Source organism: Hyposmocoma kahamanoa, unplaced genomic scaffold, assembly GCF_003589595.1.
Source record: "Hyposmocoma kahamanoa isolate Upper Pololo Valley unplaced genomic scaffold, ASM358959v1 87, whole genome shotgun sequence".
In the NCBI taxonomy this organism is placed as follows: domain Eukaryota; kingdom Metazoa; phylum Arthropoda; class Insecta; order Lepidoptera; family Cosmopterigidae; genus Hyposmocoma; species Hyposmocoma kahamanoa.
In genome coordinates, this window is record NW_020654422.1 from 18518740 (window position 1) to 18533255 (window position 14516).

The following is a 14516-nucleotide window of genomic DNA, read 5'->3' on the forward strand; positions in this document are numbered from 1 at the left end:
CCCTACACACATCTATCCGAAAGCATTCGTATCGTGTACATACTCACCATTTTCTCGTGTATAACAGACACCACATGTTATCGTGGTTAGATCCGACAAAGTTCTTGTCGTGTACAAGACCAAACTCATCTTTTCTGTAGCAGACACGTCGAATTTCTTAGCGTGTACACACACACGTTCAAACTTTGAAACTTTGAAAAAATAGGCTTTATGTTCGATAAGCAAACACTTTCATATTATTTAACTACGTTACTTGAAGTAAGTATAGTGGCTACATAATAAACAGGAAGAGATAGAAACTTGTTTTCTAAAACATACATAGTCTCATATGTATCGCCTTGTTAGGTTCAACAAAACAACTACCTTATTACACACTCACTTGGTAAACTTATTGAAACTTTAACAATCACTATACTTTCACATTTTAGTATTCTCATATACATAACATTTTAACATCTTCATAATATTATATGAGTACATTGAATGACTTGCTTTTTTTTTTAACATTGGTTACATTCCTTTTTTACCTTTTTATTTCACTTATCTCTTTACTTAATTGCAAGTGAATCTACATAACTATATTTATTTTGTGTCTGAGTGAAGAAATAAATTTCTAACAGATGGCGCTACGGCATAAAAAATCGTTAAAAACCAAAAACAAAGTACATAGACAAATTAGTAAGGCTCGCTGGTTCGTTCCGTTACTTATTGGGCATAGCGTCTGGTTGTTTGCCACAAGATATTATAAAAAAAAAAACTAGTGGAGCAATTTCACAAAAAATAATTGAATAACATGATAATAGAACATCGTGACATTCATTAAAAACTTGTAAATTTTATTTATTTTATTGAATCATATTCATTAATTTATATATACTTGATATATAATTTATATATAATAATTATATATATTAATTTATATATAATTTATATATACTTAAGCATAGTATTCTGCAAATGACGTCGCCATTTTGTAATAAGCTTTTATTGTCTTCTTATTAAAGATCGGGGCTCTTGTCGGTGGAGCCATTTCAGCCATCTCTGTTCGAGTTTTTGATACGACGCGATAATAACTTTTCTCTTTCATTTCACCTCAATAACTTCTCGACGAAGTCATCTAAATAATCGCAATAGTTAAAAGGCTTTCAGCATCAAATCAAATACAGCCAGGAAACATCTGAAAAAGATGTGTATTTGGAGCGTAGCATTGAATGGCACTAAAACGTGGACAATCACAAAGATGCAGTGGACGAGCTATTAAAGCATTTAAGGTGGGGAAAGTGGAGGTGGAAAAGGCCAGAAAGAAAATAATAATATAATAAATTTCTTTATTTCGGACTTAAATTATCCATAGTATGTTAATAACAGCAAAAACTTAAAGTAAGGTTAGTACAAACAAAATGAAAATTGTAAAGCCACAACTACAGCTCCCATTGGGCCACACCTTTTGTTTGACTCATCCAATATTCTGCAATTGGACAGTCAAACCTCCAAGCGATAAACCAAAGACACGGTATTAAAAATAGTGCAAGAAAAGAAAAGGTCATTAAGAGTCGGTACTATCTCAGCTCGAATTCTAATTTTTCCCGTAGTAATACGGTTCATTTTGCTTGGATCGAGTGGCAGAGACGCTGACTTTACTTCAGAATTTATTTTTTTTACAAACGAAATTCAAGTCATTTCAAAAATGTATATTGTGCTCTATTTAGTTCAGTTGATATAAAAAAATCATTGCTGTATGTATGTACCTATTCAATACAGCAGTTTTCTTGTAAAATTTCGAGGTAAGATTGTCTTTTATTTTTTCTATCGTGAATTTATTTTGTTTCAAAGTAATTAATACAACACTTTCACTATTGTGCGGAATCAAACGTAGCCATTTGAGATATAGACTCTTATAGATAATAGAGAACCGCAGCGCGAAGATATTTGGGCATCACATACGACATTTTTGTTTTATTATCACTCAGTAAGAAACAAAACTGTCAATTGAATCATCTTTTTATAACACAGCGCACAAATATATCCAAGCCTATATAATAGTTTTAGTAACCTTAGTTATTTCTACCGTCAAGCAGTAATGTGCGCATTATTGTATTACGTTTTGATGGGTAACGGGGCTGGTGAATTTACAGCCACATGGGACTTGTCAATTTATATCCAGCAATGCAACCACATCTTTGCAACTTAAAACTCTACGTAGCACTGCAATAGCTTTGGATACTATTACATAGTATCATAAAAAAATAAAAGAAAAGTAATCCCGAATCCATGGCTCGTCATCACTATTGAGACAGATAAACATCTAAAAGGGTTCGTCTGAGTTCCTTCAAGTGACCGTCTTTGACGGTGAATCCCCCCTTTCATCTCGCCTTGTATTATGCTAATAAGCCCCCGCGTCGAACGAAATTTAATTCCTTGCCCTGAAGTTTCTTTTTCCTAACTTATTCAAATACTGATTAATTTTAGAAACTCATTCTCAGTTTCATTGAATGAAACAAGTTTAATTAACTCAGCTGAATGTTGTTACTTTGCAATATTAAAATGAGCCCTGCAAAACTTTTACAGGCTTCAATAACGCTTTTCAAAGGTAGATCCACAATAAATTACGAAGGTAAGATACTAGTAAAGTTTGCTATCTGCAACAAAATCAAGGTATCTAAATTAATGGTTTCGTACGAAACTAAACTTTTCCGAACAAATCACTCAAATTAAGGCTATCAGCCAAAAGTGGTTTAACACCATGCATATAGAAGAAAGAGATATTTAAAACTAAACAAATTCATTTTACGTATAGTAATCATGACCAGTATATAATAATAATATCAATTATTATTATATTGACAATTTTGTTTTTTACAGAGTGACTATAAAAGAAACTATCGTATGAAATGCCCAAACACTTTTGCGCTACGGTTCTCTATTATTACTATCCCTTACAGTAAGAAATGATATTCAATTATTTAAAAAATTATACACTGAAATAGCATCCAAATATTAAATAATTGTTCAACTTTGAACATCATGTATTTAGCAATAAAACGCAAGAACGGAACATACATCTGAACTGTCACAAAAAAAGGCCTCATCATCACACACAAGTGCAACATAGTAACATAATTAACGTAAAGAGCTTCATCAGCAACCATCACACATAGCACACAAAGAAAAATCTATCATAATGTATTGGTAATAAAAAATCTATAAATAGTAATAAGAATTGTAAATATCGACTCATCCGTAGAACAAAGACCTATGTGCAAGACTGCTTATTCTCAGGACATTATAAATTTCGTTCGCTGTTCTTAGCTGTGGACATCACAGCGACCATTGATCGATTTTATACTTCCGAAACGAAATAATACATCAAATTATGAAAACACCTATAGCTAAGCCTTATTTTGAATAAGGAGATTATGTATTTATCCTATTTTCGTTTCGTTGTATTATCACATAGGACTCTGTTCTTCGGATGAGTCGACATGCTCAGTTATCCACTACCATCTGATTTCAACTCATCCAACTCATCATCCTTCCTAGTACTACCCGCTATTCCTCACACTGACCAAGGCCCCTTAGCCGTCAGTAGATCGGTCTTGTGAGTCTGCTTCGCCAGCAGTGAGTTCACATTGCACGACGTGTACTTCCTTGCCTCCTTCCAACCTTCCGTTTGTCGCCTTAGGTCTCCTGGTGACAGACTTCCCGTTCATATCTTGTATATATATTTCTCCGTCTATATATTTATGGCTAGGTTACACACCGTTAGGTTGTAAGGCTACACTATTAGATAATTCATAGGGAAGTTCCTTGAGGTCTCACCATTAAGTGTAATAGGGTAGTTTTATCTTGACCTTACCGTAATTTCATGCACAGCAGGCGGTTGGTATTTGCTGCATACATCACCACACACTTTGACAGACAAGCACTACCACCACATTAATACCTAAGTGCACGTTGTTCAATAATTATATCCTTTAATATACTAGTTCCGATATCCTTTAGTATTAATAGCCTAGTTACAAACCTACCCTCAGGTTTTAAATATAAATGTACTTATTTAATAATTTATGCTTAACCCATTTATCTATGTATATAAGATCGTTTAAGTTTTTATAAACGCACACACTCATAGCCCGCACTAGGAAAACCCTGTATTGCGAGTACCATGGACAGGCACATAGACAACCACACTCACGAGAAATATAAATGTAGGCCATATAAATATTTCTCCCGGCCCGGGAATTGAACCTGCAACCTCTGCGTAGCAATCCAGGTATCATGGTAACCGATCGACCACGGAGACTGCTTGAACTACTTAATTTTCATTTGTCAGATGTGCCAAATTTATAAAACCCTCAAGATTTTAGCGTCTTACTTATTATTTATCTGATAGAATTTGTGAATATTTAATTAATAAATAACAAAACAACAATTTTTACTAATTTTGTAGAAAAAAACGTGGGTTACACGATTTTAGTGCTGGTAGCCTCAAATATAATTTCATAAAAGAGATTTCGTAACGCTTTTTCTCACTTAAGTACCGGGATAGACAATTTACGCAGCAAGCAAAATAAAAAAATATATACAAGCCTAGTGACACGAGTTTTGAATACGAATTATAAATAAAAATGCCATCATTCTGATACAAGATTAATGAATGAACTTTCTGTATGGCGTGGCATTATTATTAAAATGTTAACAGTCGAGATTACGGAGTGAGCTTGCTCTAAAGTTACGTGTACACCGAGCCATATAACAGAAAGACATAACTGATGTATATAATAAAATCTAGTAACATTACATTTGTAAAATTTTGTGTGAAATGTCAGATGACACCATTAATGAATTGTATGATTTTAAAAAGATATTCCTTGTACTGCACCTTAAAAATTACAATGATGTCATTACCAGGCTTTACACAGATGCTCTATAGCGCGAGATATAGCAATCGTGCGCAATTGAGTACGCGTATAAAGGCGTTGGAATGATTTTTTTTATTATATCAAGTGTTGGGGCGAACAAGTCGTGCGCCTGATGGTAAGCTAAACACCTGTCCATAACAATTGCAGTGTCATCAAAGCTTTAAATCGCAAAGATCTGAGGGGCACTGCCACTGCGCTCGTCACCCTAAGATATAAGTTGACATGTCCCATGTGCGTTCCATCGACACCCTTACCTTTCAAAACCGGAACACAGTAATGCTGACATTACTGCTTGGCGGCAAAAATAGGTAAGGTGGCAGTACTTCCTTGGACGAACTCTTTCGTAAGGAGCTGTACTGCTACTAAATCAATCGACCGGGAATGGAAAAGACCGCGCTATTGCGTTCAAAGCGCACTCCAACTCGCGCCAGTTTCTCGCGGTTTATCCTGCGCTATTAGCCTTTATACGGACACTCTATCCGTTGTAGCAATCGCGCGCGAAAGAACGTTAGCTTAAAAAAATTGAGTTACTCCCGTCTGGACCTCGATTCTGGGGGCCTACCGCAATCTCTTAAAACAATATTACTTTAATCTTACATTGACTTTTCGTACCATGACGCGCTTAAAGTAAGCTTATTACAATGTTAAAACTATGATGTTTTATTGACAGCTTTGTGACTCAGTTCGTGAAACTTTAACATTAAAATAATATTGTTCTTATGTCAAATTTAGCAATCTTAAAATAGTTACACGGACGCAGTGGAAACAATATTATTTTCGAATTTATTGTCTTATTGGAGCTGCCCCTCACCCTGCGCACTTATGAAATACATCTTTTTTATTATTACGAATTACAGTATGAGGCGTTATTGCCTTATAGCTTTTTCCAATATTACTGTTTTGAGTTTTCATTGCGATTTTTAATCTATAATAAAGAACATTTCAATTCATTCCAAAGAAATATTTTTTGGAACAACTTCTCACGCATATCAATGTTTCTCGAACTGTGTATAAGAGTACCACTCTCTCCGACCTTTGATCACCTCTGACCACTTCAAAGTCAACGACCGAGTACCTCTGGCTTATGCAATGATTATGTTGGCATTATGTATGTTTATCACCCTACATTTCGCCGGAAGCATATTTCTGCTTTATGTTTGCATGTAAATAACGCCTATATTCTCAGTCCCATTAGTGTCACTTTGTTTTACTCTAATTGTGATTTACATGTTCTTTGTAAAGAAATCAGGTAGTTGGGTGATAGGAAGATGAGAAGAAAAACTTCGGGAGCTTTTTACGTATAACGACTTTGTAACTTATTTGTAACTACGTACTTACTACGTAGTTATAACTAGAGAGTTATAAAAGTAAGTAGTAGGGAATAGTAATAAAAACAAAGTATACTTGACTAATGGCCATATTTTGAGGAACGCTAAAAAGAGATCGTATTATGTGATAACAATGTTTATATGTATTGCTGGCCACATATACCAGAACTTTTAATCGAAATCAAAAGACGATCGGAACCATTCGTTTTTCAAATTAAATTTTGTTTTTTTTTTTAATTTATTGCTGGCCATGGAAACAAAGTCCTTCAGCCGAAAACATAAACATTTAATTATATTTCTGTAAATATGGCCACCACAAAGAGGATAGGCAATTTGAGGCGGCGTGTTTGGATTGACTCAGGATTCCTTAGAACGGGCCGATAAGGGTATTTTAGTTCGAGATTCGTATAATTTCGCGTTTTAATCTTCGATTAAGGCACAATAGCACTATCCTATTCCACTTTAAACTAAATTTCACAAAATAATTGAAAGTCAAAATAAAAACGACACTTTTCCCTCCAAAAGGCCCAGAGCGAATCATTAAATTTTGTAGTATAATTATGTGACCAGTGGCACATATGAACATTGTTACCATAGTTTAAACTTTTTTTGGCGTTCATCTATGAAATATGTGCCTAAGTGTAGTTAAATGTTATGTTATAATACATTTTTTTTTAACTGTCGAAAAGACATTGCATACAACAACAGAAATTATGTAGATCCGTGTTATGAAGGTCAGGCTTAACGATTTATTATGTAACATAATTTATGAACAGATTGGAATAAGTAGAGCATATTTTATTTACCTGATCTTCAAGTAATATATATGGAGTGAATAATACGTCGCACTGAAATTCCTCAATAATTAAAAAAAAGGAATTAACTGGACAACATAATTACGGTACCCGGTGTTGGGGTTAGTGGTAAGTAAAGGTTACTTGTTACGTGTTAGAAACCCCGCTCTTCCATATTACAATTTTAATATCCGTAAAGATATTAAAGTTTATAAATAATAAGGTTTGTTTGTTAATTAGTACAGCTGGTACCTCCATCGCCTAAACGTACAATTTTTAAAAATAATAAAAATAAATAAAAATATTACAGAGTAGTAAAAATGTATAACATGGTACCAAGCAATATATTACTTCAGAAAAACGAAAAAAAATTTTATAACAAATTAAAGAACCTCCTCATACAAAAGTCTTATTACGCAATACAAAATTTTATTAAAGGCAAAGAACTCTATTCTCCCTATATTAAGCTTTACAATTATAATAATTAGTATATAGATTCATCATGTTATTGATACTGTGTTACTTTAAGATATTTTATTACTTAAAACAAGTTATTACTTTTGTTAATTCTTTTTGTTTAAAAACTTTATTTTTAAGTCTTAGCTACGCCCTTACAGGGTAAATGTAATGTAATTTTATTGCGTGGTCGCAAATAAATAAATACTGAAAAAATACAATAACACGAAGATGAGAAAACTTATCTTCTGAACAACTACTATAACAAAATCGCATGCATCCTTAAAATCTTTAAGCCTCTCCGGAAAAGTTGTAATTTTGCTAATTTGCCCTTATTACACCAAGGGTGTCAACTATTTATATATTACCTATTTATTTACAAATCTAAAATAGGTTTGATCCACTCTATATATATATTGCTTCCTTGAAGTTAAGGTGAATATACTGTCTGTTCCGATCTCTGTTCACAACTCATTAATTGTTGTAACACAGGTTGTACAGAGCTTGACAGTAACAAAGTGTAGTTTCACTGTTTCCGGCCAACCATTACACATGCAAATACATTGAAGGCATATTTATCTATTCATTGACATCCATTGAATAATAATTACTAGACAAATGACTATGTTAATATGTTTTATTTTATTTTTTTCTTTGGAAAGAGGAAATAATTATGGATCCTAACCAGATAGATTTATTTATTAATTTACAATCTTATATTATATTATGGTACAGGCTTAGAATAATAACGCATAGAAACCTAGTCCGCACACGCTAAGTGAGGCAAATTGAAGCGCACCCAATGGGCCTACACGAGCGGGCGGGCCGTCAGTGCTCAAGGTCAACTTGCACCGCGAACAGCTCAAGAATTTTAACTAAAAAAGACGAATTATGCGGTAAATGAGTGTAAAAATGCGTCAGACAAACATAAAATAGATACTAACATCACATTCCGCAAGGAAGTAACGCGTTTCAACTTGTACTTTTATATAAATATTCACTAAAACCGAAAATTAACCTACTACTAAAACTAGCCTACATGAATTTGATTTTTGCCTCACTTATGACAGTTCGTTTGATATGAAACTATCATTATATGCGTTATTATTCTAAGGGTACAGGTATAATCGTGAAATTTAATAAATAAATATAAATTACAGGCACATAGGACGCGCCGACTCATATCTCGAGGTGACGAGACATTTGCTATTAAAAGCTCTAAGTGACACTGCAACTGTTATGGATAGGCGTGTAGCTTACCATCAGGTGCACGACTTATTCGTTCCGTCACTTGATATTGTATAAAAAAATCTAGACCAGTTTCTATTTTTACGAGAACCTAATTTGTTCGACCATACCTTTGCTGAATCTATTTCTGTTTGACAAGATAATTATGTGGTAGACATTTATTGGAGCAGTTACAACAAAATTGGTGTCACGGAATAGTTGACATAATGCTCTGAGGCGATATTTTCCTTTCCCTTCGCCAACTGAAACAAATGTTTACAAGTACAGTGACACTCGCGGAATAATGAATTTTCTCGACTTCGCTAAACACTTTGTAAAACAAACCCAAATCAACGCTGGAAAGGTAACAAGTCTAACGTGCATTTGGAAAATATTACAGAAGAGCGGTTCAAAGTAATTATTTTAAGAAAAAAAATCATAACTCTAATTTTATTTGTTATACGGAAAAGCTTGAAACTTTCTAGTTTTCCATATAACAAAATTTTACAAGGAAAACTAGAAAGTTAGACCACCGAGAGCTTTAAATCGCAAAGATCTGAGCCACTGCGCCTATCATCCTGAGACATAATTTGACAAGTCCCATGTTCCTGCAATTTCACCAGCACCCGTCAAAACCGGAACGCAGTATCACACATTACTGCTTGGCGGCAGAAATAGGAAAGGTGGCGGTATTTCCCCGAACGAACGCTCTCACAATTAGTTATACTGTTTTCCTAGCTTACAAATAGTGACATTATTGACCTTTTGGATATATTGTTTCGTATTAGGGTTTTTTATTTTATTTTCGTTTTTATTAAAAACAGAAAGTGTCAGGAGTAAACGCCTATGTGTATAAATTTATTCTCAAAGTCAGTTTCATAACAATCTTAGGCAAAACAATAAAGTTTGAAATAAACGATTTTAATTAAAAGTTTGTATTTATATTTGTTTCAGAAGGGCAAAGACATCGCCGCTTGCTGTTTGGTGAGTAAATAATTGCGTGTTCTTTTCATTACTATGGTTTATTGTTTGAATTGCATTTTTCTGTAACATTACAATAAGTGAGCAACAAAATTGTTCGTAAACAAACAATCTTTCATTATTTTGCGTTCAGACAAAATGTGAGTGGTCTAGTAATACGGCCCTGTCACCTGCATTTAACCGACTTCAAAAATTCTCCGAGTATTTTTTGTATGTACGTTACGTATTTGTAGACCGATTTCGATGATTTTGTTGTTGGAAAGAGGGTACCTCAGTATTGCTCCCATTTAAATTGGAAGAAAATATTCCCCTCTAAGGGTGGCAAACTAGTGGATGAATCCGGTTTCGTGCACTTTCTGTAACCGATTTCAATAAAAAATGGCAAATAGACGTAATTTCTCAAAATTTTGAGGTCGGTTCTTTAGTATTTTGTACTAAGATTATTAATTAATGAGGACAATGTTTTGTTTTTATTGCTTTCTGCTTCCATCTCTATCTCAACTAAGTTTTGAAATAAAATAGAACTATAGAATAGAAGTAAATAGAATAAAAGTAAGACCGTAAGGTTGCAAACTTTATAGCAATGCAGAGATAAGGTGGAACAGTCCAGTTACTTCATGGTACTTTAGGATACATTTGTATTCTACACAAACACTAACTTGCAATCCAATTTAAAAAGGCACTAGTTTTGTAATTTCAGAGTTCATGTTTGAATCTCAGTGGTATTTTCAATAAAAACTTGCTTTCTTTAGAAAATATAAGACGCTATCATGACATCACTACTGACATTAAATAAAGGGGTACTGACATTAAATAAAGGGGTACCGATTTCAATATCCGGTACGACCAATTTGAAAAACAAACTTTTCCTAATTGATTTTGGTCTGAGTGTTTTGTGTGGTGCCTTAGTGTGAATTTTGTTGCTCGCTAGAACAGGGAAATGCTAAGTTTGAGACCACGTAAATGATGTAGTTTTCTAGCGAATTGTTATTACTATATTCACTTCAAATCAAACTTCAGTCAGACACCGTTTCATTTGAAAATGGTGGTCGATATTCCATTCAGGCGTACTGGACACCATTTAGACAAACAAAATAAAAAAAACAACATAAAATAAGACAAAATAGACAAAAAGCAAAAAAAAACAAAATGTAACCACTACAACACAAATAACAATTGTACTGTCATTTATGCGGTTGTGGCGTACGCAAAAGGACTTCATTCAGCATAATCCACAGCCATAATTCACTGTGGCGCTGGTTTTCAATGAGCCCTTTTCGACATCTTTTATTACACTCACAACCCAGCAATTGAATTCTCTGCCAGAGACTATATTTCCGAGCACATATAAACAGAATATATTCAGGGTCTGATTAATTAGGCCTCTTCTGGGCGAGCTCGTACCGCCATCAACGCTATCTTTGCTTCAGGGCTAGATAGTGGTAAACAGCCAGTCCATTTACCTTTAAAAAAAATATGTAAAGGACACTCAGAAAAAATTCCTTCGATCCGGTCGGATTCGAACCGACGTCTTCTTGCATACCGTGACAGACGCTATACCAACTAAGCCACGGAACGAACCAACGGACCTCACTAATTTTTCTATGTGCTTGCGTCGTGTCTTTGTACTTGATTTTTCAACGACTTTTTAGTCGTAGCGCCATCTATGAGAAATCTATGACAGATTTATCACCCAGTTAGTACCTTTACAGCTACCAGTCCTGGCGAGAGATGTCGCTATTCACTGTATTAATTAAATTTTTATTGAATTGATATTCAATTTTTATTGATAAATCTGTCTTTTTTTAATTAACATTCAACGCAAGCACAATCATGCACTATAATATCCGGGTACCTTATACAGGTACCCGGTTAGATTCAGGCATGTCTTCCAGGCGTGGAATTCGGTCCGGCCCAGCGGAAACTATCGACCCCGGTCCCCGCTCCCGGCTGTCGGAAATCGAGCTAATCGATTTTCATTTCGCGGACAGGAAATTAAATCCTTTGAGAGACGTTCTGATAACGGATTTCAGCTTAGCACGACACGTGTTCAAAATCAAACGTTCGCTGGTTGGAGGAGGATTCATTTTAAAATTGCTTTTCTAATCTACTCATTAGAATAGAATAGAATAGAATTCATTTATTCTGTGAATGTGGTGAACATTAAGATCTTATGAACATAATTACAGTCCTCATAATCTACCCACTACGGGCGTACAATGTTTACAGTATAGTTTAAGTAATGTCTAAAGTGCAAATTAATTATGAAATAAAAATAAACTTGTACATAAAGCATATTAATTCATTATTACGTTAATTTAATTTCATTAAAATGTATTCACATTGCTTATAATAAAAAAAATCATTTAAACGGTAAAAAACATTTTTTAATTAGCCACATCTTTAAAGTTTTGTCAAAAGTCGTAATATCTAACATTTTTATGTCATTTGGCAAGTAATTATAAACACGAATGGCCGTAGAGTAAACACTTCTAAAGCAAATATCTGAGATAGTTACTGGTTGCAGTAAGTTAAGCCGCGATCGTAGATTATAGTTTTGTACTGTCAATTTTTGAGTGAAATAACCCTTATTACCGCGCACAAACAAACACAAATTCAAAATATATATACCTGTCAACGCTAAAATGTTATTATGTCTAAACAAAGGTCTGGCTGACGTCATAAAGTCTTTATTATATATTATACGAATACGCCTCTTTTGAAGGACAAATGTAGAGTTGACGTTCACACAGTTACCCCAAAGGATGACTCCATAATTGAGTATTGGATACACAGTTCCTTAATGCGCTGTCATTAAAGTGTCACGTGAGGCATTTCTTGCCAGCATCAACAGGGCGTATGATAGACTTGATAGTTTATTGTTTCAATTTGATGTTTCCAATTTAAATGCGAATCTATATATAGTCCCAGAAATTTGAAATTTTGTACTGTTTCGATATTTACTGTTTTGTAACAAATATTAATACTTGGCGGCTTAGCTTGATGAGCGTGGTATTACTTGGTTTTAGTTTTTATTAAGTTAACAGGTAGACCAATGTTGTGAAGCCAGTCTGTAATGTGTTTAGGTTCAAATTGATCTCTTCTTCAAACTGCTTCACAGATAAGCCTTAATTTACTATTAAGATTGACACATCATCAGCAAATAGTACACTTGTATGTCGCGTTAATAATGGCATTGTCGCTTTGTTATAATATTCGCAAAATTTAATGGGTTTTAGAACGTTATTTCCTGTCCTCGAGTCGAGGAGGTCTTTTTTGCTAGAACCGCGCCCAGATACACTGAAAAATTTGTTATTGAAGATAACAATGATTACGACAACAATTTTAGTGATTGCAACAACAATGTTAGAACTCGAAATTGCTGGTCATCCAAAAGGACATAATTTATTGTATATGCATTGAGTTTGCCAAAAACCACTTGCGGTATCAAAGTATAAATGAAAAACATTTATAAAAACCTAAACATCAACCTTAACATGTCGATCTTTTACCATCTTTTGGGAATTCTAGAATTTTCTATTCTATCTTTACTTATTAAATACAGCTCTATGGTCTCTTCGTTATCAAAATCGTGTCTATTCAAATAATTTTGCAAGTGAAAATCTGAAGGGAAAATGTCGGGCGAATACGGTGGATGGGGAGTGTTAACTCCAAGCTAAGTGCAACAGTTCTCTTTGTAAACATTGTGTGGTTTGGCATTTCATAATGAAAAACGACACGTTTACAATATTCATCATTTCTGAATAATTTTCTGAACTCAAAACTTTCCCGCTTATTCTCAAAATGCGCGCTAAAATATTATTTTTAAATGACCACAGATAGCATAATATTTTTTTAAAGTTGTTTTTTGTTTAAAATTAACTTTAAGCAAAACTGCACGGACTTTTCAGTTAACCCTGTCGCAAACACCTTGCGTGTTGTTTTCGTATTACTTTTGATAGTTTTGATGTGATCGTCAGTGTGTCGTAAATTATGTTTTTTGCTATTGCGTTTCTTCGTTTCACGAAAACAACAACATAGTAAAAATATTAAAAAAGAATACAAAACGCAAATAGCTCACGACAAACCCGTTACAGATAAGTACAACGTAATTCAAGAAATTAATTTTCTGTCTAGCTTATATAATGTAGTTCTATTACAACATATCGAAACATTTCCAACTTAAATCGCGTCATGCTCATGTCTAAAACCTCGGAGAAATACTCGTAAGAGGTTTATCGTGTTGGAACTCCGCTAGCGACCACTGTTTGATACAAATTAAATGCTGAACGTATGCAGATAGAAATATAATATATACTACAATACTTTTATCGGCATGTTACTGGAGAACAACGACTATTAAAATACTGAAAATTTGCTAAACAATGTTTGGTTAATCTATTCAATTTTGAAATAGGTTATACTCAGAGATCAGTGGGTAAAAACCACAGAATAATATTACCACAATATGGACAGTTGTCCATATTTGATCTCAGGCCGCCATTTTCGATTTGTACAATATGGCTGTGTCACTCTTTCGCGCACATTCTCTAAAACCCTAGAAAAATGCCTTGTTGTACTGTTTTGGAATTTTTCTGTTTATCGAATTGATTTTTTGTCTCGCAACAAAGAAAGTAAATATAATCCCAATGGAATATGGTCGAGTTTTATCTTTTCGAGAACTAGGTAAAAATTTTGAATTTTCCACGCTAGTAGCGAACAAACACGTGGCTAAAAAAATGCTTCTTGAGTGTTTTGTTAATATTAAACTTAATTGATCGCAATAAAGTTCATTATGCAACGTGTGC

At 33.9% G+C, this 14516-nt stretch overlaps 1 protein-coding gene across 3 annotated transcripts in view; it reads left to right on the top strand.

Moving 5' to 3' along the window:
- LOC113235496 overlaps positions 1-14516 on the top strand; it is a 241970-nt gene that overhangs the window by 54497 nt on the left and 172957 nt on the right. For all 3 annotated transcript variants that reach the window (XM_026471208.1, XM_026471204.1, XM_026471207.1), the window contains exon 2: positions 9682-9711. The gene's annotated coding sequence lies outside the window, so the exon portion shown is untranslated. The remainder of the gene's footprint in view (positions 1-9681; positions 9712-14516) is intronic.